The sequence below is a fragment of the Sorex fumeus genome, unplaced genomic scaffold, assembly GCF_029834395.1.
Source record: "Sorex fumeus unplaced genomic scaffold, SorFum_2.1 ptg000051l, whole genome shotgun sequence".
NCBI classification, from domain to species: Eukaryota; Metazoa; Chordata; class Mammalia; order Eulipotyphla; family Soricidae; genus Sorex; species Sorex fumeus.
In genome coordinates, this window is record NW_026606108.1 from 43,206,800 (window position 1) to 43,233,628 (window position 26,829).

Here is a 26,829-nt window from a genome sequence, read left to right on the forward strand (position 1 = left end):
TCTCTGGTGCATATTAAAGTAGGTTTGTTCATATCCTCCTTCCTCTCTTCCTTCCTCCCTTACTTCCTTCTTCCTTCAATCTATATTTATGAAATCCCTCTGAGAATTGCACTCTGGCAGTCACTGCTAAGAGAATCAAGACTGTAGGCCAGAAAAACCAAGCCCCAAACAAAACAAATAAAACAACTAAAGCTCTTCCTGGAAAAGAGAATAATTTTTAATAATTTTTAAGCCAACATTTCATAATGGTATGCCAAAATGCAAACAATTGAGGCACTTGCAGCTTGTTTGCTTGACATAACTAGCTGAAGAATATTTCAATTCCAATTTTATCTGGGATGGTGAATCTCAACTATTGGATATTCCTGCCCAGGGGGATCTGGGTGATTTGGCTAAGTTGTTCTAAATTCTCATAATGTACTCAATTACATATATTTTACAAATACTATAAACACACCCTTAATTATAAAATCATGAATGCATGACTTTGAATGCAATGACACCTAGAATTACTAGGCACATAAAACTCTAAATAAGAACTCTTGATTGTTTTCCTTAAGGTAGGGCTTCCCGTACAATTTACAAGGATTAGGTGGAAGGTGGGTGGGGTTTCCAGGGAACCAGCATTTATTCAACTCCTATAATGTGCCAGCATATTCACCCAGAAGGTGTGCCCTCCCGTGTGTTATTTCACTGCATATTTTCCTTGAGCCCATTGAGTTTAGCATTTTCCTGCATCCAGAGAAAAAGACTCGTTCCACCATCCAATTTGTAAGACAGATTTCTTAGTTACTGATAGCTTTTCTTAAATTGAATTGCCATGAGATACACAGTTACAAAATTGTTTATGGTTGGGTTTCAGTTGTACAATATTTCTCCGGTAGTGTACATTCCCACCATCAAGGACAGGAAAAATGTCCCCTGTTTCCTTTCTGCCATAACCTCACACACCCTGCCAAACCAGCCTGCAAGCATCTATGGTAGGTACTTATCTCTCTCTCTCTCTCTCTCTCTCTCTCTCTCTCTCCCTCTCTCTCTCTCTTTCCTGGGCATTACGTTTTGCAATACAGGTATTGGGGGGTTCATGATCACGATCATCCTCTTGTTCATCGATTGCCTCGAGCAGGCACCAGTAACATCTCCTTCCTAGCCCTAGATTTTAAAAGAGCCATATTCAATGCTCTTTCAGGGCTAGGAGAATGAGACCTATAATTATTACTGGTATTTGGCATATTGAGTACGACATAGGAAGTTTGCCAGACTCTGCCATGTGGGCAGGATACTTTTGGTAGCCTGACGGGTTCTCCAAAGGAAAAATGAGATAATAAGATGTCACGCGGATGCAAATGCCTCCACACGCTTCCGGGAGCTGGGTTTTATAATCTCTGGGTCTTGGCCGCTGATGGGACCACCTGGTGTCAGCGGCAGCTGGTGGGTGTAATGCTTACCTACTGGAAGATGGGGGATCTGGGTGGAGAAGGCCCAGTCACGATCTGAGCAGGCTTGGTGATCTCAGCCCCGGGACCCGCATGCCTGGGTTTCTCTGCCAGTTCCTTCATTCATGAGGCTTGTCCGGACGTGTGGAGAGTGGTCTCAGCATGGCTATGGCTGGTTCTGGAGGTCTTCGGCTGCCGGGGCTCTGCTCAGGGCAGGGAGGGAAACTCAACCAGCCCCCCTCCAACGGGCCCCAGTGAGGACAGCCAGGCGGGGGAGTGGGGCAGGAGGCTCGCCTTGGGAGGTTATCTGTTTGAAATGACTATTCTGCATAAGAACTGTGTGGTGAAAGATAGCCTATTTTAAAGCGTGAAATATCCATTCAATGAGAAAACAATTACTTTTAAAATTATTTCTCAATGATGATTGCATCAAGCAGAAAATATGATGTGCTTAAATCTTTAACACATCTTTTACACTTTATAATCTTCATTTTCAACTACAAAAATAGGTTCACAGATTCACAACTTTAGTTAGACAGCTAAAAACTAGTCTTTAATTTTTTAAATATGTTTAAAATTAGTATTTTAAAATTATTTTTAAGTTAAAATTATTATGTCAAAATTATTCAAAAATGAATTGCATTAAAAGTATTTTTAATAATTTGGGATAAAACAGGGTGCTAATTTAATAAAATATCAAGGGGCTAGGCAGATGTATCAAAAGACTGGAGCAATATACTTTGCATGTAGGAACACCAGGTTTGATCCCTGATATCGCAGATTCCCCAAGCATGGCTGGAAGCATCTTCTGAGTACCAAGCTGGAAGTACCTTTTGAGAATCACTAGGTACAGCCCCTCCAAAAAGCCAAAAGCAAGGAAATTATTATTAAGAACTATTAATAAATTATGACTAAGGAAAAAACAAAATAATATCAATTTGTATGCCATTGTGACATCAATACTGGTGTTTGATTTGGTTTGGTTTGGTTTTTGGGTCACACCCAGCAAAGCTCAAGGGTTACTTCTGGCTCTGTACTCATGAATTACACCTGGTGGTGCTCACTGAGCCTTATGGGATGCTGAGGATTGAACCAAGGTCAGTCGCATGCTAGGCTACTGACCTACCTGCTGTGCTATCTCTCCAACCTTCATGGCAATAGTATTAGTCATACTATTAAATTGATTGCAGTTCAAAAATCGTTGCTCTAGTCAGGGGGAACCAAAACTGTTTGATGTGTTCTTATGATCACTGAGCTTTGTTTAAAAGCCATCAGAAACTTTTTTATCCACCCAAAATAAATACATGTTAGACACATCTCTATGAATACACCTAAGAACACTGAAAATATACTGAATGAAAATGAAAAGAGTGTAGAAGTAGAAGATATAAAGAAAATGAGAACAGTGACCAGATAAGAAGAAATGTTTACTTACTATTAATGTATTACTTGTTTCTATCGTTAGTGCATTCTTTCCTGATGAACTTAATGCATTCTCAATTCTTTTGAAAATAGCATGATATATTATAGTTATAGGAATTAGCTGTTAAAGGATCATTAGTGAAGATATTTCAAAAAGAAAGAAAAAAGTAAAGACTATCAAATTTAAAAGAGCCACAGCTCAGAGAATATTCTTTGCATCAATCTCTGAGTTCAGTACATTAAGTAATGCAGAACTTCAAATTTAGGCTGAATGACTAGTCATTTTCCACTATGTAGACCAATTGAATGAAACTTTTACTTGATTTTGTTTTAATTTTTGTTTGAAAATTAGTGTTTCAGGTCTGGAGAGATAGGACAATGGGTAAGGTATTTACCTTGCATGTGGTAGACTAGATTTAACCTATGGTTCCCTGAGCACAACTAGGAGTCATCCTTGAGTATAGCAACAGGAATATGCCTGGAGTGGAGATATATCCCCTTTCTCTAAGTCGAAGGCACTTTTATCAGCAAGCAACTTTTTAAATGGCTAAGTAAAGTTTTAATTCATTTCATAGACTCATTTGTTGGTGCAATAATTGTTGAAAATATAATAAATCAATGGCCTAGTAACAAGTCTAGATAACTTTCTATAGTGTTTTTCAACTTACTTGCTTTTCATTCATTAAATGATTATCTGAATATATTTACTAGTCTTTGACATTGTCCTTAATCCTCTCCATATATCCCAAACCAACTTGGAACCATCCTTTGATTTACCAATGTCATATAATCTTCCTTCATCAGGATGTAACACTCTATCCAAATGTTAAATGTGCTCCTACCATGCTTGATCAATTTGTGCAAAGGTCTTTCTAGGGAAAGTGAATGAAGATAAGATTTCTCTCTCCTGCCAGGAGAAATCTTTGAGCACAGAGCAAGCAGTAAGGTCTGAAAACTGCCAGGTGTGACCTCAAAACTTAAATGAAAAAGAAACAAGTGCTTTGATCAGAGTAAAGTTTTCTAGAAAAAAAATTCTATTTTCCTTTTCATTTAAAAGTTGAGAACCCTGAGACAAAAGAAATAAGTTTTCTAGCATATGGATGGCCTCAAAAATTCATCATAAATATCAAAGTAATTCTTTCCAAGTCCCCCTTACAGCACAGGTTTTTAATGCTCAGAATGTATAGATGGTGTGATACAGGCTATGCTTCGGAGTCAATAAGAGTTAGTAAAATTAGCTTTCTTCTATTTTGCTGGAGGGATACTCAATATAACTTTTCTTGTAGTTTCTACCTAGAAATTCAATTCAGTGTACTATCTTATTTGCTCTGAATGAGTATTTCAACACTTCTATATTCTTGCCTTTTCATGCCTTTATCATTCTTGGCGTGAATGTAAAGCCATCTGTATTTGTCATTCCAAGAGTGGTGTGTGAGTATCTCTTTTCATGAAACTTCTACCCTCACTTTTTATGTTCTTATGTTCTTTCAAAAGTGAACGCTGAGTTAATTTTTTTCAAAGAAAGTTTATCTGATTCCTTCTTTTTAAGTTGTCCTGAAGGGCTAAACAAATCTTTGGTTTGAAACATGAGTTTTAGGCAGAATTTAGGAAGATCTGACTGTATAAATTGTGTGTGCTCTATTACTTATTGCCTAGATGAATTTAATAATTATTCAAAAATGAACATTGTAGAGTTCGATTCCTCTGCCTCTCTCAGAGAGCCCGGCAAGCTACCGAGAGTATCTCGCCTGCCCTGCAAAGCCTGGCGAGCTACCTGTGACGTATTGAACATGCCAAACACAGTAACACATCTCACAATGTTACTGGGCCCGCTCAAGCAAATTGATGAACAATGGGCGGACAGTGACAGTGAATTTATATGACATATTCATTAAATGTATGCTTTGTGTAAGATGGGTCGCTGTTATTTGGCAATGAAGTTATGAACAAAGGTATACACTATATCACATTTTCTTTAAAGAAGAGGGTGATAGTGAAATCAAATACAATTTCCTTCATATATATGGAACAAAATACTGATTTTCTCTGCTAGAAATCATAATGGACTATATAGTATGTAGCTATGGATTTAATAAATAGTATTTAGTAATTTTTGTTCAATGAATGAATAAATTAATATAGAACTGACTAATAAAAGTCTGTGGATAGGACACATTTAAGTGTTTTAGAGGAAGAGATTCAGCAAAATGAATAAATACATGCTGGCAAACAAAGTTACCCACTAGAGAACAACCAGGCATCTCCTACAGGAAATGTGTCTTTTGCTCTCAGCATAGTCAGCCTCAGACACATGTGTCTGGAAATCTTTCATGTACGATTAGGGATTGGAATGGAATTACAGGGGTGGGACTGATTGATGAAACCATCTTAATTGGTAAAATGCATAGCAGCATAATTACTGCTGGAGATCTCTCCTGTCCAGGGGAGGTCTATGACTGTAAAAATAAAAGTCTACTTTCAAGACAAAAATGAAAAACTGTTTTCTTACGTTGTCACACCAAACTCGGGAACAAAATAAAATAGAACAAACTGAGCTCTGGTGTTTTAGTCTTTCAGAAGCTGTATCAGTAATGAGTCTCCTCTCTTTTCCACCAGAGAATCACACAGTATCTAGCTATTGCCCAGAGATGCAGACTGTAAGGTAAGCTTTAGCAGGAGTAGGTGTCAGGAGTGGCTGCAAAGGTGAGGGGGCAGCTTGGAACTTCTCTTTTTGGGATGGTTCTCTACTGTCCCCCAGCCAAAACACTATGATTGATTTTTTGATCTGTCAGTTGAAGTGTTCCATCTCCTCATGCCATCCTCTCCCCCATCCTTTGTTTCATGGTAAACATCCTTTGTTTCAACACTAAAGTCCTAGCATCACATGCAAAAGAAGTCATCCCATAGGTGTAAGTGGAATAATTCTACAGGAAACTATTATAATATTAATATGAAAACTATTATAATATTAATATGAAATTACTAAAGGGAAATAACAAGTTTGTATAGAGCAACCTAAGGACATAAACTGGAGGAGTTAACCAAGAATAGTGAGGAGAGAATTCCAACAAAGTTTGGAGAAGCAAATCCAAGATATCAAAAAAGAGTTGCATGATTATAAGCTCTTTATTAAAAATATTAACACTTATATAAATGAAAAAACTATCTAAAGAATTAACAAAGAAATAATGGCACTAAATGAAGCAATAAAACTAATGAACTCGGATTCATACACCAATTTAATTTCAAGAATGAATATACTTCTTAAATGTGCATGGTACATTTTCAAAGACATCCCATAAGTTTGGACAGAGAAAAGTTTTTAAAAATATGTTCTATTAAAATACTATCAAGTATGTTTTATATTTATTTCTATGACTCTAAGCCAGCAATAGATAGAAAACCTCCCATATATGTGGAGATTAATGAGTTTTTAAATAATTATTGAGACAATGTAGTAATCAAAAGAGAAATTACATTTTTCCCTCTAGAACAGGATAAACAAAAATTTAACTATTAGAAATACTATGAGATGCAATAAAAGCAGTGCCAAGGAAAAAAAGTGTTAAGAAAAGAAAGTGCTTTATCACATACAAGAACACATCAATAATGATAAAAAATGTTTAAAATAAGCAATATAACTTTAGACCCAAAGAAATTTAAAAAGTAGAACAAGAGAAACAAACAGCAGAAAAAAGTAAATAACAAAAATTTGAGTAAAAAAATGAAACAGAAAAGAAAACTTAAGATACCAAAAACAATGAAACAGAGAGTTGATTAATTGAAAGGATCAATAGAATATCTGGGAAATAGAGAAAATCCTTATTAAAGTTTATGAATAGAAATTGTGAAACTATAACTGGTACTGCATAAATTAAAAGTATCATAAAAGACTAAAAGGAATATTTAAATGCATATTAGTCAGATAAACTAAACAATAGACATATTTTTAGAGTGATACAACTTTCCAAGTTTGGATCAGGGAGAAATATAAAGTATGAACAGATCAACAAAAAGCATAGAAATAAAACAAAAAAGTAAACAAAAGATGTAACTCAACAACAAAAAACAAAAATCAATCAAAATGTGGGCAAAATATCTTAGTAGACACTTCAAGAAAATACATAGTTTTGATCTACAGACACAGGAAATAATGTTCAGCATCCTTAAATTAAGAAAAATGCAAATTGAAATGCCAGTAAAATATTACCTAAACATTTAGGTATTACCTAAGTCAACAGTATTAGAAGCAACAAGTGTTGGCAAGGAAATGAATAAAAGAATTCTGACATACTGTTTGTGAGAATGTAAATTGGAGTAAGCTCTAAAGAAAATAGTGTGGAAATTACTTTAAAAAAATAAAAACCATGCATGATCTTTTAGTACCACTCCTAGATATTTATCTGAAGGATTTAAATACTAATTTGAAAGACAATTTGCACCCCTACCATCATAATAGCATTATTCACTATAGTCAAAACACAGAATCAACCTAAATGCCCTTCAGTGGGTGACTGGATGAATAAACTGTGATATACACACTTAACAGAATAGAAACATGTCATTAACACAGATGAAATAATGTACAATGGATGGGACTTGAGGTGACTACAATAAGTATAAGCAAATAAGGAAATGAAGGACAATTGTCAGATTGTTTCACTTTTATGTGGACTATGAATGACTAATGCAACCAAACTACCAATACACAATAAATATAACCCTATACTCACTGAGAAAAGTATGTGGTTACCAGAGGAAAAAGAGAGTGGAAGTGAGAGAAATAAAAAGAAGAGTCTTTGGGGGTTGATTGACACTGGAGCATAAGTGGAGGGATAGTGCAATTATACACATATGGCCAGTGAAAAAATAATTTTAAAAAATTCTAGTATAACCCAAGTACACAGTGGAGTTGTCATATATAATAAAGGTGCCATCTTGAAAATCACCTTGAAGTAGTTTAAATACATAACTTTGTTAGGAATGTGAAAAGTGTGAGCCCTAGAATTTGTGTTTGAAAAACAACCAGAGATGAAAAATGAATGGATTAACAAATTGTGGACATCTAAACCAGTCAAATTAACTTTCTTAGTTGACAAGAAGGTATTTTTAAGACAAAAAAATCAAGAGGATAATACTTTGTATACTGTTTTGTTGATTTTTTACATTTTTTACTGAAGAAGTATTAGTTCACAAGATGTAAAGTAGTCAACATATGAACCATATTGATAATGAAGTTCATCGATTTGCTCAAGCGGGCCCAGTAACGTCTCCATTGTGAGACTTCTTGTTACTGTGTTTGGCATATTGAATACTCTTGGTAGCTTGCAAGGCTCTCTGAGAGGGGCGGAGGAATCAAACCCAGCTCGGCCGGGCTGGCTGTGTGCAAGGCAAACGCCCTACCACTGTGCTAAATTGGAATGATACAGAGAAGATTAGCATGGCCCCTGTGCAATTAAACCAACATAAACACTCACAATATTAGGTTAATTGTAGACATTGTAGTCTTAAAAAAACAACAGAGGTAAATAGGAGGTAAATCCCCACATCACACCTCCCCATGCAACTTTGCTATCAGGATCAAATAAGAACAGAATTAAACAAAAAGTTTCACACACAAGGAATTAGCAAGTAGGCACCAAAGAATCTAGAATTCACTTGTGCATCTTTTCAAAACCCTATACTTTATATATTGCAATTTGCATGAAAGCTCACTGAAGGCTGCTAATACTTTCATGGTTAATATCTGGCAAATACTCCTCCACTGCACTGCACTGTACTGATCTCCTGTTGTTCATTGATTTGCTCAAGCGGGCACCAGTAATGTCTTGCAACAAATTGTGAGACTTGTTACTGTTTTTGGCATATTGCATACATCACACATAGCTTGCCAGGCTCTGCTGTGCGATTTAGGTACTCTCTGTAGCTTGCTGAGCTCTTCGGAGGGGCAGAGGAATTGAACCCAAGTCAGCCGCATGCAAGGCAAACGCCCTACCAGCTCTGCTATCACTCCAGCCCTCCAGATTAGTGAATTCCAAAACCTCATTCTTGATTTGGTCTGGCTGCCATTCCTAAAGCTAAGATAGGGCCTTCCACTTAGAATGGAGTTTTCACGGCACACCACCAGAACACAGCTAAAAATCTAGATAGAGCACAAAGGAAAATCTATTTCAAGGCATTAGAGATCTGCAAAAGCCATGGAGACATGAAAGGTAAAATTCCTGAAGGGAAACTGGAGAGTCAAAATTCAGGGATTTCCAGTAGCTTTTCCCAGGGACATTTACCAGGTCTGGCTGTGGCCAAGTTAAATCAAAGTAAAGGGGTCCTGACGGCAGGTTCTTCAGGTGTTCAGGTCTGACCTTGTCTGGACCGGGTGCTGTTTGTTTCTTTACCGATGAAATGGCGTGGTGGATTTCGGAAGGGAGAACGTTGGGAACGACATATCCATCCTGTGGAATTTGGTATGTCGGCAAGTGGACATGGCTATCGAAGAGATTTGAGTAGAAGTCATGGATAATCTTCTCCATTGCCGTTCTGGAGGATGTGATGGATCCATCAGGACGTCGGAGGGCAGTCATCTTGGTCTTGTAGTTGGCGAAGGACAGGCGGGCCTTACGAATACTTTTCCCGGCTTCTGCCGCATCTACCAGTACTTCTGCTCTTCTCTCTTTGAGGTCTTCCTTGATCGCATCTCTGCACTGCTTTGCGAGCTCGGACGTTAGCTTGCGGTTGCCTGAGGCATGCGCCAAACCACGCTGGCGAATTAGCTCAAGAGTTTTCGAAGATAGGCGATTTTTTGTGGCTATCTCTCTCGGCGTTCCTCGCACATTCATGGAGGTGCTGAACCAGTGGATCGTATTCCTCGTCAATGTTGTCAACAATGGCATCTTCCCATGTTGTTGCAATAGTACCAAAGAGTTCCCAGTTGGTGGTCATTCTGGGAGTTCTCTTTTTGAACGTTGCAGCCCTTCCTCCCTGCTCTGTGAAGTAGAATTTTGCACGAAGGAGACGGTGGTCCGATCCCGTTCGAAATTTTGGGACAACAGCGACATCGGTCAGGCAAAACCGTCGATTGAATATGATGTGGTCTATTTCGTTGTGGAATCGTCCACTGGGAGACTCCCATGTCCATCGTTTAGATTCTGCCTTCTGGAACTGTGAGTTACCATGAATGGTCTTGGTCGACATGATGAACTCAGACAGTCTCTCACCCTGGTAGTTCCATTCTAGGCCATGGGTCCTGATGTGAAGTTCTTCAGCTGATCTTCTCGGTCCTATCTTGGCATTAAAATCACCCACAATGATCTTGTAGAAGGTGTGGTCTTCTTTATAGAAGATTCCACTGTTCTTCCTGCATTAACAGATGCCTCAGAGACCTGGGCCCTACACAAACAAGATGAGAACGCTCTTCAGGTCTCCCTAAGAAGAATAGAAAGAGCTATGCTTGGAATATCACGTTTCACTCAAATGAGAGAAAGAATCCGGAGTTCTGACATCCGTCGACGATCAAGGATCAGGGACGCTGTCTCATTTGCCAAGGTGTCGAAAATCAGATGGGCTGATCATGTAATGAGATGTAAAGATGACCGTTGGACTAGAGCTGTTACTGACTGGATTCCACGGGATGTCAAAAGACCGCGTGGCCGCCCACCTACCAGATGGTCAGACTTCTTCGTCAAGATCATGAACGATCGGTTTGAGGCCCTTCATGTTCCCGGAGCGAAGAGATGCCATTGGGCTACACTAGCACGCGACAGGGACAAATGGAGACGTTACTGGGCGCCCGCTCGAGCAAATCGATGACTAACGGGAAGTTAAGTGATTAAGTGATTAAGTGAAAGGGGTCCTAATAGGGATGGAGAAAACAATGGACAAATGATTGGCAACCCTAACTCTGCTAAATTGGTGATCCAAATGACCTCAACACTTTGTTGGTTTCCTCTTCAAGATACTAACTTAATTATAAAGCCATGAAGAGTGAGACTTAAAGAAGAAATTCCTAAGAGTCAATCCAGTAAATTCCAGAGGCTGTACGTATGCTTTAACATACATACACATGTATATTTGTATGTATATAATCATGTTTAAATTTTTTTTTCAGTGCTACCATAAAATTGATGGATTTTGGTATACAGTTCTATACATTTTAATAGGTCTACAAGAAATCCCAAAATAGTCTTACTTAACTGCCAGCTTATTCCCATAAAAATCTCTGCTATTGGAATGGAAGGAAGAATTATCTCTACCCCAGCCTCTCATTCTGAATTTCCTGACAAATAAGTGGAGGTAGAATAATAGAAGCATAATCAGCACCCCATTAATGCAAATAATAAATTGATCAGCAATCAAACCCTCAAGAATCTGAAGCTTCTTTGTCAACACCCAGGAAAATTGAAAAACAAAGAGGAATTTGGCTGCTCCAGAAGACAGAGTCCAGGTAAGTCAGACCTAAATCTGGAAATAAGAATCACAGTTACAGTCACAGTCCTCCCATTGTTCATCCATTTGCTCTAGCGGCCCAGTAACGTCTCCATCGTGAAACTTGTTGTTACTGTGTTTGGCATATTGAATACGTCACGGGTAGCTTGCCAGGCTTTGCCACGCAGGCGAGATACTCTCAGTAGCTTGCCTGGCTCTCCGAGAGGGGCAGAGGAATTGAACTCAGGTCGGCCATGTTGGCTGCATGCAAGGCAAACGCCCTACCGCTGTGCTATCACTCCAGCCCCGGAAATAAGAATAATAAATAAAAATATATTTAAGCTGATGTCTAAATAAGTAGAAAAAGAATAAAAAATCAGGACCAAAAGTGAAGAGATGAGGAACATAAGAAATGTACAAATCTGAGATAAAAAAGAATGCAAAGGATCAATAATAATAAAACTAATGTAAAACTAAAAACAAAACCAAAAATCAATGAAACACAAAGATGTTTCTGAAAATATCCACAAAGTGCTTAAACCTTTATCAAACTTACACAGGCAGTATATATATATATATATATATATATATATATATATATATTACATGTATATATTATATGTAGCTATATGTATACAGCTATAACAAAGATGAAATTTTGCCATTTACAACAACATACATGAATCTAAAGCACTGGTTTTTAACTGCTGGTTCACAAACTGGTGCTGATCTGCAGGTGTGTAATGACTGAAAATGACTGGTCTATCTGGTTCAGAGGGCATAGTTATTACTAGTGAGCAATCCAGATTAAGAAAGGTAAACATTATTTGAATTCCCCTCCACGTGATATGTAAAGCAAACAGACAGGCAGATGAACCTAATATAACAAAAATGAAGTTTGGTTTTGGATTATTAGACTAATTAGTGTTTTCCAAAAGGAAAACAAGAAAGTAGGAGTGGCTATATTGGACAAAGGGAGCATATATATATTTTGACAAACAAAACTGGACTTGTAGTGCTGCATTTATTGCGGTATGCATATATATATATATACATATATATAATTACATGGATGTATATCTATTTCAATGCTGCTCAGCTGAATCTAATATAATGCTACAATTCAATTTTAGTTCAATTTAAATGAAACTACCAGGTCAGAGAAATGGTACAGGATTTAAGGTGTTTGCTTTAGATACTGCAATTCCAATTCTGTCTCAGCACCGCCTTGTCCTCCAGTGTCACCTGGAATGATACCTCACCCTCAGCTTAGAGATAGGAGTATCCCCTAAGTACTTTGGGTGTGACCTGAACCCCAAATCAAAAGGAAAATAGATACATTGATACGTAAACATAAAAATAAAAAGAAAATCATAGAAGTATTTTCCAGAGTGGCCCAGCTGGGAATGAGAGTTTCATTTGCCTCACATCAGAATTTGGCATTGTCAGATCATGGTCACGGTCCTCCCGTTGTTCAGCGATTTGCTCGAGCGGGCCCAATAATGTCTCCATCGCGAGACTTGTTGTTACTATGTTTGGCATATCGAATATGTCACGGGGAGCTTGCCAGGCTCTGCCCTGAGGGCGAGATACTCTCGGTAGCTTGCTGGGCTCTCCGAGAGAGGCAGAGGAATCGAACTCGGGTCGGCCATGTTGGCCACTTGTAAGGCAAACGCCCTACCGCTGTGCTATCACTCCAGCCTGGCATTGCCATATCACTTAAATCACTTAACTTCCCGTTAGTCGTCAATTTGCTCGAGCGGGCGCCAGTAACGTCTCCATTTGTTCCTGTTGCGTGCCAGTGTAGCCCAATGGCATCTGTTCGCTCTGGGAACATAAAGAGCCTCAAACTGATCATTCATGATCTTGATGAAGAAGTCTGACCATCTGGTAAGTGGGCAGCCACATGGTCTTTTGACATCCCATGGGATCCAGTCGGTAACAGCTCTAGTCCAGCGGTCGTCTTTAAATCTCATTACGTGACCAGTCCATCTGATTTTTGACACCTTGGCAAATGAGACAGCGTCCCTGATTTTTGATCGTTGATGGATGTCGGAACTCCGAATTCTTCTCTCATTTGAGTGAAACGTGATATTCCAAGCATAGCTCTTTCAATTCCTCTTTGGGAGACCCAAATAGCATTCTCATCCTATTTGCGTAGGGTCCAGGTCTCTGAGGCGTATGTTAATGCAGGAAGAACAGTGGAATCAAAGAGATGTGCCTAGAGCCGGAGGTTCTTCGTCCTCTTAGCTATTTCTTCGACGTTCTTGAAGGCGTTCCAAGCCGCTCTCTTCCTCCTGCGCAGCTCGGGTGCCAGGTCATTTGTCATGTTGACTTCTCGACCTAGGTACACATAACTGTTGCATTCGGAGATGGTCGTTCCGTTGAGAGTGAATGGGGCATCAGGAATGAGGCTGTTTCTCATAAACATTGTCTTCATAAGATTCAGCTGTAGTCCTACCTTTCCACACTCACGGTCAAAGTCGGCCAGCATTTGTGCCGCTTGGCTGATGTTTGGTGTTATTAAAACAATGTCATCAGCAAAGCGAAGGTGGTGTAGTTGCCGACCATCTATCTTCACTCCCATTCCTTCCCCATGGAATGGGAAGGAATTGCCAGATATTTCTTTAAAAAAATAATTTTTTATTGATTGATATTCTGTGGTTTGCAATACTGGTAATAATGATTTCTCATGCAAATAATTCCCATACCTCACTCATCACCAGGTGGCTCACCTTCTACCCCCCAAATACATCAACACTCCTTCCTTTAAACCCTTCCTCCCAATACTCAAATATGTGGATCAATTCTCCTGTTATGTTGCCTTTTATTCTTTGTTGCTATCTTCTTGTGTATCTTTAAGTTCTACATATGATAAGGATCATTCTGCATCTATCTCTTTTTTCCTATATTGTTAATGTTTTCGATTTTAATCAAGAGGTGTGTAACGTGTAATAATACTATGAAGAAGGTATCTCAATTTTATGAGTGTAGAAATCAAAGTTTAAAGAGTTCAGGTATGTTTCAGTAATGATCAGAAATGAGATTCTGATCTAGTCTATCTAACCCCAATGTCCTAGATATTTTTCACGAGTTGCAGAAGTAGTGCACTCAAAAAGATATATTTACACTTGTATTTGCAAGACATAACTCTTTAAACAATTTGGTGTTGCCATTACAAAGTCAAATACAATCCACACAAGTAAGGGAGGAATGAGTGAATAACAATGATTTGAATATTCTTTTGTATGAGAAAATATATTTAAAGGGAAAAATGTGCAACCAAACCAAACCTGTTCCTTGTGACCTTTTTATTTTCCTTTTGCTCTTTCCTCCCAGAGGGTAATCATTGCTTTTTTTTTTTCTTTTCTTTTGCTGGTCAGGAAAATGCCAGCTCTTACAAGTCATTTTTTAATAGATTTGAAAAGAAAAAAATAGCCTTCCTCACTTTTCATGCTCCCAAGTTTCTTTTTTCCTTTTTCTCTTTTAATTGTGGTCTTAACACAATTGCATAGCCTCCTAGCAAGCATGATGAGGTAAATATTGTAAGTCAGAGAAGAATAAGAGCTAACAAATGATCTAATAACAGAGAAGAAACATTTCCAAATGCATTGGACTTAAAAAATATATGCTGATATTATCCCCAAAATGTTAACAATTTGGTCATTATTTTTAAAATTTTTCCCTGGGTTTAATTTCTCTGTAGGTACTGAGATTATCTATTGACAACAGCTAATTAACTAGTAGAAGAATGCATAAGATTCAGGCATTGGTTAGGAAAGAATTACTTTTCCTAAATAAGTGAATGAATTTTCATCTTTGAGGGAAACAAAGAGTTGTTTGAGTTTCTCATCATCTGGTTTAATGTTAGATCCACGAATTCTTGATTGTTTTCTACCATGCATTGGCCCTTCTACCTCTGAGAGCTTCTACTGTCCTTACTCAACACTTCTTCCTGCTTAGGAAAGACCTGTTGTGTACATTTTGTTGTGTACAAGGGTAAATTTTTATAGTCATGCGTTGGAACCTCAGTGTTGCTGGGGAATTCCCCTGAAAATAGCTTTATATGTAGTAGAATTGCATTTAATGCTGGTTTCACAGTATTTCGTTATGGAATGGGTGCATTCTAGGGTAAATTAGAAAGTCTTTATATTCTGTTCCAACATCCTTTTTCTAGTGGAGCTCAGATATCTTATTACCTTCCTAGCTTTTATTCTGTTTATGTCAGTGTTACCAGAGATCGGTGTGTGTTTATGTGGGGGTCCTGTGTATTAAGTTCACAGCTCATGCTTACGTTTATACTTCCCAAATGACTGAGTCTTCTCCCAGATCTTCTTGTAAATGATCCCTAATAGCAGAGCTATCAGGATTTCCTAAGCACTGGAAGGCAGCAGTGGAATTTGAAGTCCTGGCCTGCCAGGTGAGTGCTTCTGGCAAACTCCCATCTCCTCCTCCCATCTCCTACTGGGTGTATAAGTCCAAAGTTCTCACTATATTAAGAAACAAAATCAAACCAAATAAAAAACTTTCTGATAGCACATATACAAGAAAATCCACATATATTTGAATGTGAAAAATAATTGAAATCTGTAATTAAAAATAATCTAAGATAACTTCTTTGTTACCTATGCTGGACAATGATTTATTGGTCAAAACATTAAAAATTGAGACTTATAACTATAAAGCAAAAAAAATTGAAAGATTACTTAAAAATTAAGATACTTTATTTAATGAGAGTCCAAGTTTATTGGCAGGTGACTGAACTGGAAAATTATTTGTCACATAAAAGCAATAAGAAGTGTTATTTACATTTAATTATAAACTCATAACTCTAAAGGATAAGATGAAGCTGTAGCAGATGAATGGAAAATAGATATGCCAGACAATCTATGAAAGAATATAATAAAATATCCACAAATATTGACAAGATGCTCAAAATTATGTGTAAATAGACATGTGCATATTGACACAGCAACCGTCTCTCAGTTGATTGGAAGAGACTGGATGTCAGGGAACATTAAGAACTGGCAAAGAAATGGAGCTACCAGACCATCCAGTGTTCTGATATTACTGACTGAGAAGACATTTTGGTATGGAACTGCTTAGTCAAAATAGGTCTAGCTCATTCTATAACCTAAAAATTCTGTTCTGGTATTTTTACCAAATAAATAGTCCTGAAAAATCCAGAGTAGGTCATATGGAAGGATATGATCCGTGATCTTGTTTATGCAGTAGGGAGCCAGAGACAATCTGGCTGACCATTGCTGAGAAGGCAATTGGATACACTGTGATGGATAACTCACAACAGATATGAACAGGATGAAACTGCAGTGACGTGGAAGGATCATGACACACAGTGATTGCAAAAGAAGTGGAGTGAGTTATCATTTAGTAGTATTTATGTGCATCTAAAACACACAATCACTACATCCATTCTGCATGCAAAGGAAAAAAATGTACCTTAAAATACACTCAGCTAGAATGTTTGAGATGGGGAGATGGAAAATGTGGGCTTAAATGTATTGATAGCAAAGGGGAATTGATGAGGACATTGTGATGAGAGCCAGAGAATTAATTCAAGTTTGTTTCTGAGCATCAGAATAAACAAAAACCAAATTTATCTAATTCTTACTTCTGAAGCTGACTCATCCCAGAACATCTTCCCGATCTTTGACAATCCTAGCATAGTCTGAAACTCAGTGAGCTTCACCTAAACTAGGAGAGAGCCAGCATTTCAGTCTCACTTATCAGTCACATGGTGAAGAGTTGGCTCTACTGGAAGTCTCTCAATACGACCTTCTCTGTGGTTTAATTCTCTGATCGTCTACTTAGATTTTGTGACTCTAAGTTCTACATAAGTAGCTGTTCATGACAAAACACTCATCTTACCTGATTGATTTTTGTTGTCTCCTTTTTTTTTTTGATGATGGTAAATCCATTAGAAACAACATAAATATCCATCAATGGCATATACTGTAATGGTCGTTGCAGCCACAGAAAGAAATATGCAAGTTTATAGTGGTTCTTAATGAACCAGTATTAACTTGTTTCACAGGAAATGGTTTTAAGTTTTAAATATAATATGAGAAATACTGTGAATGATATGCTGAAATTATGTTACAGGGGAAAGAATATGTGTATTTGTATGTCCATATATAGTCCATGTATATTTCCATATATATTTTCATATGCATTATATTATACATATTCAACATATATATGTGCCCTGTTGGTTCCCCTTTGCTATAAATGAATTCAAACCCGTATCTTCCATCACCCCACCCCAATCACTCTAGCTGAGTGTAATATTTTCCTTTGTGTGCAGAATGGATGCAATGATTTTGTATGTGCTTTAGATGCATATAAATACTACTAGGTGAAAACTTACTCCACTTCTTTTGCAATATGTATATACATATATATATATATATTCTTTTCCCCTTAACATTATATATACATACATATATCTTGATACATGTAAGCAAATATACCTATACATATGTATGTATATATACATATTTATGCTTATGTGTATCAAGAATATTTAAAGGGCCAGAGATATAGTTCCAGAGGTGAGATACTGGCTTTGCATATAACTATTTCAACTGTGATCCTGGTTACACCCCTGGTACTACATATTCTCCCCTGACAATACCAGGATTTTGGAGCACAGAGCTAGGAGTAAACCCTGAACACTGCCAGGTGTAGACCAAACTCCAATAAAAAAACGAAAAAGAATCTTTGAGAGATTATATAAGGAACTGATAAATTGACTTTTTTCCTGGGAGGATATCCATTGACTAGTGAACAGAGGAAAAAGCACATTTCATTTTTATGTTTTAATTTTTTTAATTTTTTAAAATTTATTTTCACAATAACAGCAAGTCTCAAAATGGAGATGTTACTGGGCCCGCTCGAGCAAATCGATGAACAACGGGAGGAAAGTGACAGATTTTCATAAAGTTTTCACAATAATGTATTACATTCAATACTTGACACCAGTCTCACCACCATTACACCTTCCCACTACCATTACTTTGAATTTTCCTGCTGCCATTCAAACCTGTTGAAAAGGCAGATGCTAGATAATTTATTTTGTGTTGTTTGTTATGAATAGGATAAGATGTTGTGTGGCCACGAGAGCTAAAATTCTAAAATTTTAGATAATGAGGGTCTGGACAAATCTCTTCATCGAGCTACTCAGTTCAGAGATTCTTTTGTGTGTCTCTGGATCATGGTCATTAAGGAGCTTAAACAACATCCAGAGGGAGTTTGTGGGCGTGATCTCAGGGTCTCCTAGGGACAGGAGATGGGAAGGGCTGGCACATCCCCTGTCCCTTGAGGCCTGGAGTTTACTGTTACTGAATCCGTGTACCTGCACTTCTCATTGGATTCTGGGAGTTGGCAACCGTTGAGATTTTCAGGGGGCAGGTGGTACGATGACGCCTGCTCCCGTCTGAGGCACCCTGGTGAAATCAATCTGGCTTAAAGTCTGGAGGCGTCTCTGCTGCAAGCTTTTCAGTTCTGAGATTCTTCTGTGTGTCTGCTTTTTAAAAATTTTTTGAATCATACAAAAGCATCAATCCCTTTAATCTATATTTAAAATAAATATCACAAATTAAGCCTTCAAGAGTGTCAAAGAAATAGCTGAGAGGGCAAAGAACCTCCGGCTCCAGGCACATCTCTTCTATTCCACTGTTCTTCCTGCATTAATATACACCTCAGAGACCTAGACCCTACGAAAACAGGTTGAGAATGCTATTCGGGTCTCCCAAAGAACTATGCTTAGAGTAACCCACTTCACTCAAATGAGAGAAAGAATCCAGAGTTTCTATCTCCATTGACGATCAAGAATCAGGGAAGCTGTCTCATTTGCCAAGGCATCAAAAATTAGATAGGCTGGACACGTAATGCTATTTGGAGATGACTGCTGGACTAAACCATTACTGACTGGATTCTACAGGATGTCAAAAGATTGCATGGCCGCCCACCTACGAGATGGTCAGACTTCTTCGTCAAGCCCCTAAACATTCGGTTTGAGGCTCTTCATGTTCCTAGAACGAGCAGACGACATTGGGCTACACTAGCATGTGGCAGGGACAAATGAAGATGTTATTGGTGCCCGCTCAAGCAAATCGATGAGTAACAGGATGTCAAGTGATCAAGTGATAATAAATTAAGAACAGTCACTGTCACTGTCACTGTCCTCCCATTGTTTATCAATTTGCTTGAGCGGGCCCACTAACATCTCCATTGTGACAGTTGTTACTGTGTTTGGCATATCGAATATGTCACGGGTAGCTTGTCAGGCTTGCCATGCTGGTGAGATACTCTCGGTAGCTTGCCAGGCTGTCACGATAGCACAACAGGTAGGGCGTTTGCCTTGCACACAGCTAAGAAGAACAGTCAAGGATTAAAATTTTATCATTATTATTTTTGGTTTTGTGTTCACTCCTGACTGTGCTCAGGGCTTACAACTGGATTTACACTCAGGGATCGCTTTTGGCAGTACTCAGTGGACCATATATGGAGTCAGGGGTTGAACCTAGCTTGACATTGTTCAAAGAAAATGTCCTACCCATTGTATAATTTCTCAGTCTTTTTTTTTTGAGTCACACCCAGCAATGCACAGGGGTGACTCCTGGCTCTACACTCAGGAATTACTCCTGGCAGCACTCAAGGGACCATATGGGATGCTGGGAATCAAACCCAGGTCGGCTGCGTGCATGGCAAATGCCCTACCCCCTATGCTACCACTCCAGCCCCTATCTCTCAGCCTTTAAAGATAAAAATTTAATATATCAAATTATATATTTATAGGTAGATAGTATATATACACTTAAATGATGATAACTATGCCCTTTAATAAGTTACAGTGGGGAAAAGTACAGGACTAAATTTGAAAAATAAATAAATTTGACTGTAAGGGAGTTTGGAAAAATTTATGTCACGGCCACAGCAATCTTATTTACATTTTAAAGCCTCACTTCAGGATCTACAAGTTGTGTAGCAGAGAAGGAGCTTGCCTTGCACACAATAAGCTCAGGTTTGCTCCCTGGCATTGCATAGTTCCCGGGTTCCCAGGATACACCCAGAAATCAGAAATTCAGAATCTCAGAAATCTGAAAAGAAAAAAGTGAGAAAGACAAAGCAGAGAAAAAAGATGAGAGAAGGATAAAGAGGAAAGAAGGAGAGGAAAAGGAAGAGAGAAAGAGATGAGAAAAGAAAGAACGAAAGAAAAAAGAAGGAAAGAAAGAGAAAGAAAAAAGAAAGAAAGAAAGAAAGAAAGAAAGAGAGAGAGAAAGAAAGAAAGAAAAAGAGTAAGATGAGAGGAGATAAAGAAAGAATGAAAGAAAAAAAGGGAGGAAAGAGATGAGAGAAAAGAAAGAAACAAAGAACAAAAGGGTAAAAGAAGAAAAGGAAAGAAAGAAGGAAAGAGAGAGAACGAGAAAGAGTCAAATTGGCATCTGTGTGGATAAGGTGTTGGGCAGGACAAAGGGAACAGGAGGTCACCAGAAAGGACCTCCTTTGAGATGAAGGTCCAGAGTAGTGAGGATATGGGTGGAGGGACAGTTGAGGGACAAGTCACCCCGAACAGGAAAAGAGGCACAAACATAACAAAAGTTAACTGATTGGAAGCTGCAGAGGGCATTTGGAGACCATGGTAGTCGAAACCCTTCATTTCTGCAGATGAGGAAAACACATTCCACGAGGGTTAGGGAGCTGCTTATGGTTTCAGAAGCATGGCCTGACTCTGGGCCCCTTGATCTCTTCTCTAGGACGCCTACCTGGAATTGCTGGAAGAGGACCATGTACACAGGAGAAAAGAGAGAGGCAAAACAGTAACCAGAGAACTGAACAAACAAACAAACAAAAGGAAAAGGAACTGAAAGGCTTCTGGGATGGAATGAGAAGAACATAAACCCGAGAGAACTGAGAGGCTGGGAGCGAAGGTGAGGAAAGCAAGCCTTGTTGCTGGGATTATTTAGGGCTGATGGTTTCCAGTTGAGGTTTGGTTTAATAGATCACTGCCTGGCACACCACAGCTGTCATCACACCAGAGACAGCAGTTGGAGCAGCTGCCAGTGCCACCTGAGCCACAGGAACAACGGTAGGGCAAGTGCAGATGGGCAGGAAGTAGCTCTGGGTCAAGCCAGGTTAGCCGGATCATGTGGTTCTCCAGAAGTTCACCAAGAGCCCAGAGATCTGGTTCATATCTTGGTCATAATCCCACCATCTTGATGCCCATCTTCTTCCTCAGACCCCATCAGCCTGGTCCTCCTACTATTTCCCCGGGGGCAGGTGATGCGCTGAGACTTACCATGCATTTCTCTTATATCCTCACAAAGACACGGAGGGAGATATTGTTGTCCCTCCTTTATACCTGAAAAAACTTAATTCCTAAGTAGCTAATAGCATCTCAGAACTGGAAAGTAAATGGCAGAAAGGCCCTACCTTCCTGTGGGGGTCTGTTTTCAAAGGAAACAGGGTGTTCTGAACAGACTAGGCCAGATGTGTGTGTCCACAGACACCTCTGGTGCTTTTTCTCCTCTAATGTAGGAAACTTGTCTGGGCAGTGGGGACTGCTGGGACCTCCTGAGGTTTTGCTCTTTTAACCATTCTAGCCTTCACCTCCTTCCCTGAAGGAATACTTCTCTTCAATGCCACAAGAATACAATGAAAATTTTTAGCTTTTTTATGCTGTTACTTTCTGATCAATACAAGGTGACTGACACCTCTGTATCCTGCAAGATCCTTTCCAGGGGTGATGCCTTTTAAGAAAGGTTGTAGTTCTTTTTTTTCTGAGGAAAAATAAATCCCAGCTTTCTGGGTGCCCTTTGAAAACATAAATCTCAGCTTTCTGGGTGCCCTCTGAGTCTTGTCTGATCAAAGCCCATGTATGCTGTCTTTGCTACAGCATTGGCCTCTTGAGGAAATACAGTGTGTCTTAATCCATTCTGTGCCTAGCACAGTCAATAAATAGTGACTACACTGAAAGACAAAAAGTGCAAAGGATGTTTGTTGGTATCACTCTGAATCTGCTACTACTTCCCACCTCGTCTTCACTGAGAAACTCAAATGAAAGAAGATATTGCTGCTCCCTCGAACAAATCCATATCTTTAATATACTGGTGTGAAATTAAAACTAGCACACGGATTTCATTTGGGATAATCAGTAATAAAAGTATTTTGTAAGGATGTGAGATTTTCACATTGACCTCTTGCTCTCTCTAAATTGTTATCCTGTATGGAAAATAAAAGGCTTTTTTTGTATTTTAAAAATGCACAGTTTATACATATTCTGTAAGGAATATGAATAAATGACCAATGATAAGGTTGAAGTGCAAGAAGATATAACATAATGTTGAAACATAGCTATGCATTACATTGAGTAATGCCACTGAAAGCTCTCCATCTCTCATTTGTTCTTTATAGATACTGTTTTATTTTTGACAGAAACTTTATTGACAGTATCATTTTCACTGATATTCATTGACAATTAAAATTATGTCCATTTTGTGAACATATTTCATTTTGTGTGTGATATAGTTAGCTATTAAGTTGTTTAGAAGGCCACTTATAGCCAGATGTGGGACCCAGGCCTGACACATCTAATCATCAATACATGGCAGATACTTTCCAATTTGAACTCAGACTGGTCAACTCAATTGGTGATAGTCCAAATAGATTGGTTAGTGGACTCTTAAATGATAGGCTTCTGAAAGTCCCTATGAGACTCGAACAGAATCTCTGGATTGGCTCCCTGTCCCCAAAGCACTTGGATCAAGGCGTGAACCCTGGAACTCCTTCTTGTCCACAGTGTGCCAGAGATTGGGATGGACTCTGCCCAGCTTGTCTCCAACCTGTCTGAGGAACAGTAGTGTTGACGACCCCCAATCCTCTGCTAACCTCTCATCCAGTGAACCCTAGGACCCTGAGCTGAGATTGTGGTGCTCACTGGTCCCTAAGACATGCTATGTTGAGTGTGTGGGCTGTGGCTTCAGTCAGCTAGAGGTGAGGATATGATTTGGGATGTTCTATTAGTTATATGAATATTCTTAGTTGGATTTGCTTACTTATATGTGTGACATTAGTGATGACATTGATTGTGTACGTTGTTATTCAACAAATTAGAAGTACTTAAGCATATTTGACTCCACTGGCCTCTAACATGCTCCTGACAATATTTGAGTCTACAGACACAGTTCTATTTATAAAACATACAATGCCATTCAGCTTCCCTCTTCTTCACAACAGGGTATTTCTGCACTGTAAGTTGTCCTCTGGGCTGGAGTGATAGCTCAGTGGTAGGGCGTTTGCCTTACAAGTGGCCTACATGGCTGACCCGAGTTCGATTCCTCCACCCCTCTCAGAGAGCCCAGCAAGCTACCGAGAGTATCTCACCCGCACGGCAGAGCCTGGCATGCTACCCGTGACGTATTCAATATGCCAAACACAGTAACAAGTCTCATGATAGAGACGTTACTGGGCCCCCTCGAGCAAATTGATGAACAACGGGAGGACTGTGAAGTTGTCCTCTACAGCACCACCCAGAAACTGCATTTGTGCTGTTAACATAACCACTGCTATAGTGTAGCATCTGATAAGTTTTATTCTCCTGATCTGGCTCCCATTTGTTTTTGTCCATTACCTGTAATCACAAATAGATCACTTGTCAACAATGTAGTGAATTAAACCAATTCTATTTATTGAATTATATATGTGGAAGTCAGAAGGCAAAGAGAGGCTTTATTTGGCTAAAATCTGTGTATTGGAAGAGTTGAATGGTGGTGATGGTGATGATGATGACTTTGGTAATACAAGGGATATGTGGGTCAATTCTGGGCTCTATGTTCTAAGTGGCTCCTGTCAGTTCCAGGGGACCATGCGGTGCAGGGAATTTAACCCAGGCCTGCCATATGCAAAGCGTGTGTTCAGCATGTTGAGGATTCTCTGGGACTGGACTCTTTTCTCTAGAAACCCAGGGGAAATTTTTCTTGCTTGCATTTTTAGTTTCTGGATGCTGCCTGCATTTCTTGACTCATAGCTGAATCCTCCAAGTTAAAAGTCAATGAAGTTATGTATTTCTAATCTTTCTTCCATAGTAATACATCTCCCCCTGTCCTGCTCTGTCCTGTCCTCTTCAGTACGAGCCCACCCCAGCCCACCCCAACCCCTCCCCAGCCCACCCAAGTCTACCCCAGGTCATCCTATTCTGTCCCATTCCATTCCATCTCATCCTGTCACATTTCAATCATCACATCCAATCCCCTCCAATCCCATCTTATTCTATCCTCTTCTCTCCTCTCCTTTCTGCTCTGTCTTCCTCTTTCAAATTTATGTACACTTTTGATGACACTAGCTTCCCCAAATTAATCCAAGAATAATGTTCTTATCTTAAAGTCAACTGATTAGTAAGCTTCCTTCCATCTGTAACCTTCACTCTCTTTGCCATGTAACCTAACAGTCATATGTTCTGAGGATTATTCATGGACCTCTTTAAAGATGAGGAACATTAGACTGCCTACCAAGTACATCTTGTCCCTTAAGTCCCAAAGCAGAATTTTTAATATCCAGAGTCTCTTATGTTATTAATAAATAACTACTGTAATAAAACAGGAGATAAAATTAAAGTGTAAAAATCAATTGTAATTCTATTGACATGTATTATTGATGCAAAATTGGAAGAAGCTTAATGTAATATCATTTTCAATAGCATCGAAGATATCAAATGCCCAGAAGTAGATTAAAAAGTAAGCGAATATTCAATATTTTTGTATGTTGTAAATTTTATATGCTGAATATTATAAAATGATGCCAAGAGTTTTAAATGTCTTTTACAAAACAGAGTATATTGGTAGAAGAGGCAGTACAGGGTGTAAGGTGCTTGCTTTACACATAGCTGTTCCCAGTTTGATCTTGTGTACTGCATATGGTCCTCTGAGTACTGAGTGTATAGTGATACTTGAGTTCAGGGCTAAGACTAAGCCCTAAACACTACTTGGGGTAGCCTCAAACAAAATGGAGCAAAAAATAAATAGAATATACCTTAAGTCTAAATAAGAAGACTAAATATGACTAACCTAGCATTATCTATCTTCAAATTGCTTTATAGATTCTATGCAAGTTCACCAAACTATCAGAAACATTTTCTTTATTATAAATTAATAAAAGAAATGTAAATGTTAAGGCATTCAAAAGAGTTCAGTCCTGGCATTGATCATTTATGGTCAATATGAATGCAATCTGATTGTGAACAAGTATTGAATATATGTTACTAGATAGATAGATAGATAGATAGATAGATAGATAGATAGATAGATACATGTCACAAAACATATAATACTGTAGCACTGTAGCACTATCCTCCCTTTGTTCATCAATTTGCTTGAGCGGGCACTAGTAACGTCTCCATTGTGAGACTTGTTGTTACTGGTTTTGGCATATCGAATACACCAGGGAGACTTTCCAGGCTCTGCCGTGCGGGTGGAATACTCTCTGTAGTTTGCCAGGCTGCTCTCTGGGAGGGATCGAGGAATCGAACTCAGGCTGGCCTTGTGCAAGGCAAACACCCTAACCATTGTGCTATCACTCCAGCCCACAAAACATATATATTCAATATATGTCATAGTAAAAGCAAGGAAGCAGCATAAAGAAGTGATAAGACAACTCTTAGTTCAAATTCTAGTTTTGTTATCTCTACCCTTCCCAACAACAGCAGACTCTTCATACTCTTTATATTCTTCATACTCTTCTGGTGAAGATCCTGGGGAAAATGATTGGTATAGTCTGTAAAGAGGCATTTAAGAAGGTTTAGCTCTAACTCACACAATGACCCCACCACCACCTACCACCTGGTGAGAGAAGCATTCTTCAAAAACAATCATTCAAGTGATACTATGCTATTAGATTTGGTAGGAACCCTAGTGAATAATTATTTACAGAAGCTTCTTTTATTTTCCAAAAATAAAAACAGGAGGCTAAGTAGAGGTGAAATGGCTTGCTCAGGATCACACAACTGTCAAGATAACTGTAATTTATCGACATTAGATCAGAACCTACCTCTAACTTCCCAAATGAATACAAATTACAGAACTGCCAAGTGCCAAGAGTTAACCTTGCAATTTGAGAATGAATCTGAAATTCAGGTCCCTTACTTTAAAACACAAGGAAAACTAACATTTATTTTAAAATAATCTATAGTAATTAAAGTTTTTAATAAAATTCCTTAGTGATTTTCTTCCTTTCCTATTTCTCTCCCTGTCCTTTATTTCTAGCTGATCTATTCACATATATATATATATATATATATATAATATATATATATATATATATATGTCCCAGGAAGTGCATTAGTTAGATTTTTCTGGCAAGTTACAGAACGATGTTTTGGCTGGCATAAGTGAATATGGTAGTCAAACTATACAGATCAAGGGCACAATGCCCAGAGGAAACAGAAACTGAGATCTCTCTTCAGTAGGAGGATTGCTACAGTGGGGGGATGGGGGGACAGTGAAGGGATGATACTGGGATAAGTAAATGAAGTGGACAC

General features: G+C 38.6%; 1 pseudogene; it reads left to right on the plus strand.

The window, feature by feature from the left end:
- The first annotated feature begins 8,247 nt into the window (after nucleotides 1-8,247).
- On the plus strand, nucleotides 8,248-8,342 carry LOC130033148 (uncharacterized; annotated as a pseudogene).
- Nucleotides 8,343-26,829: the final 18,487 nt, after the last annotated feature.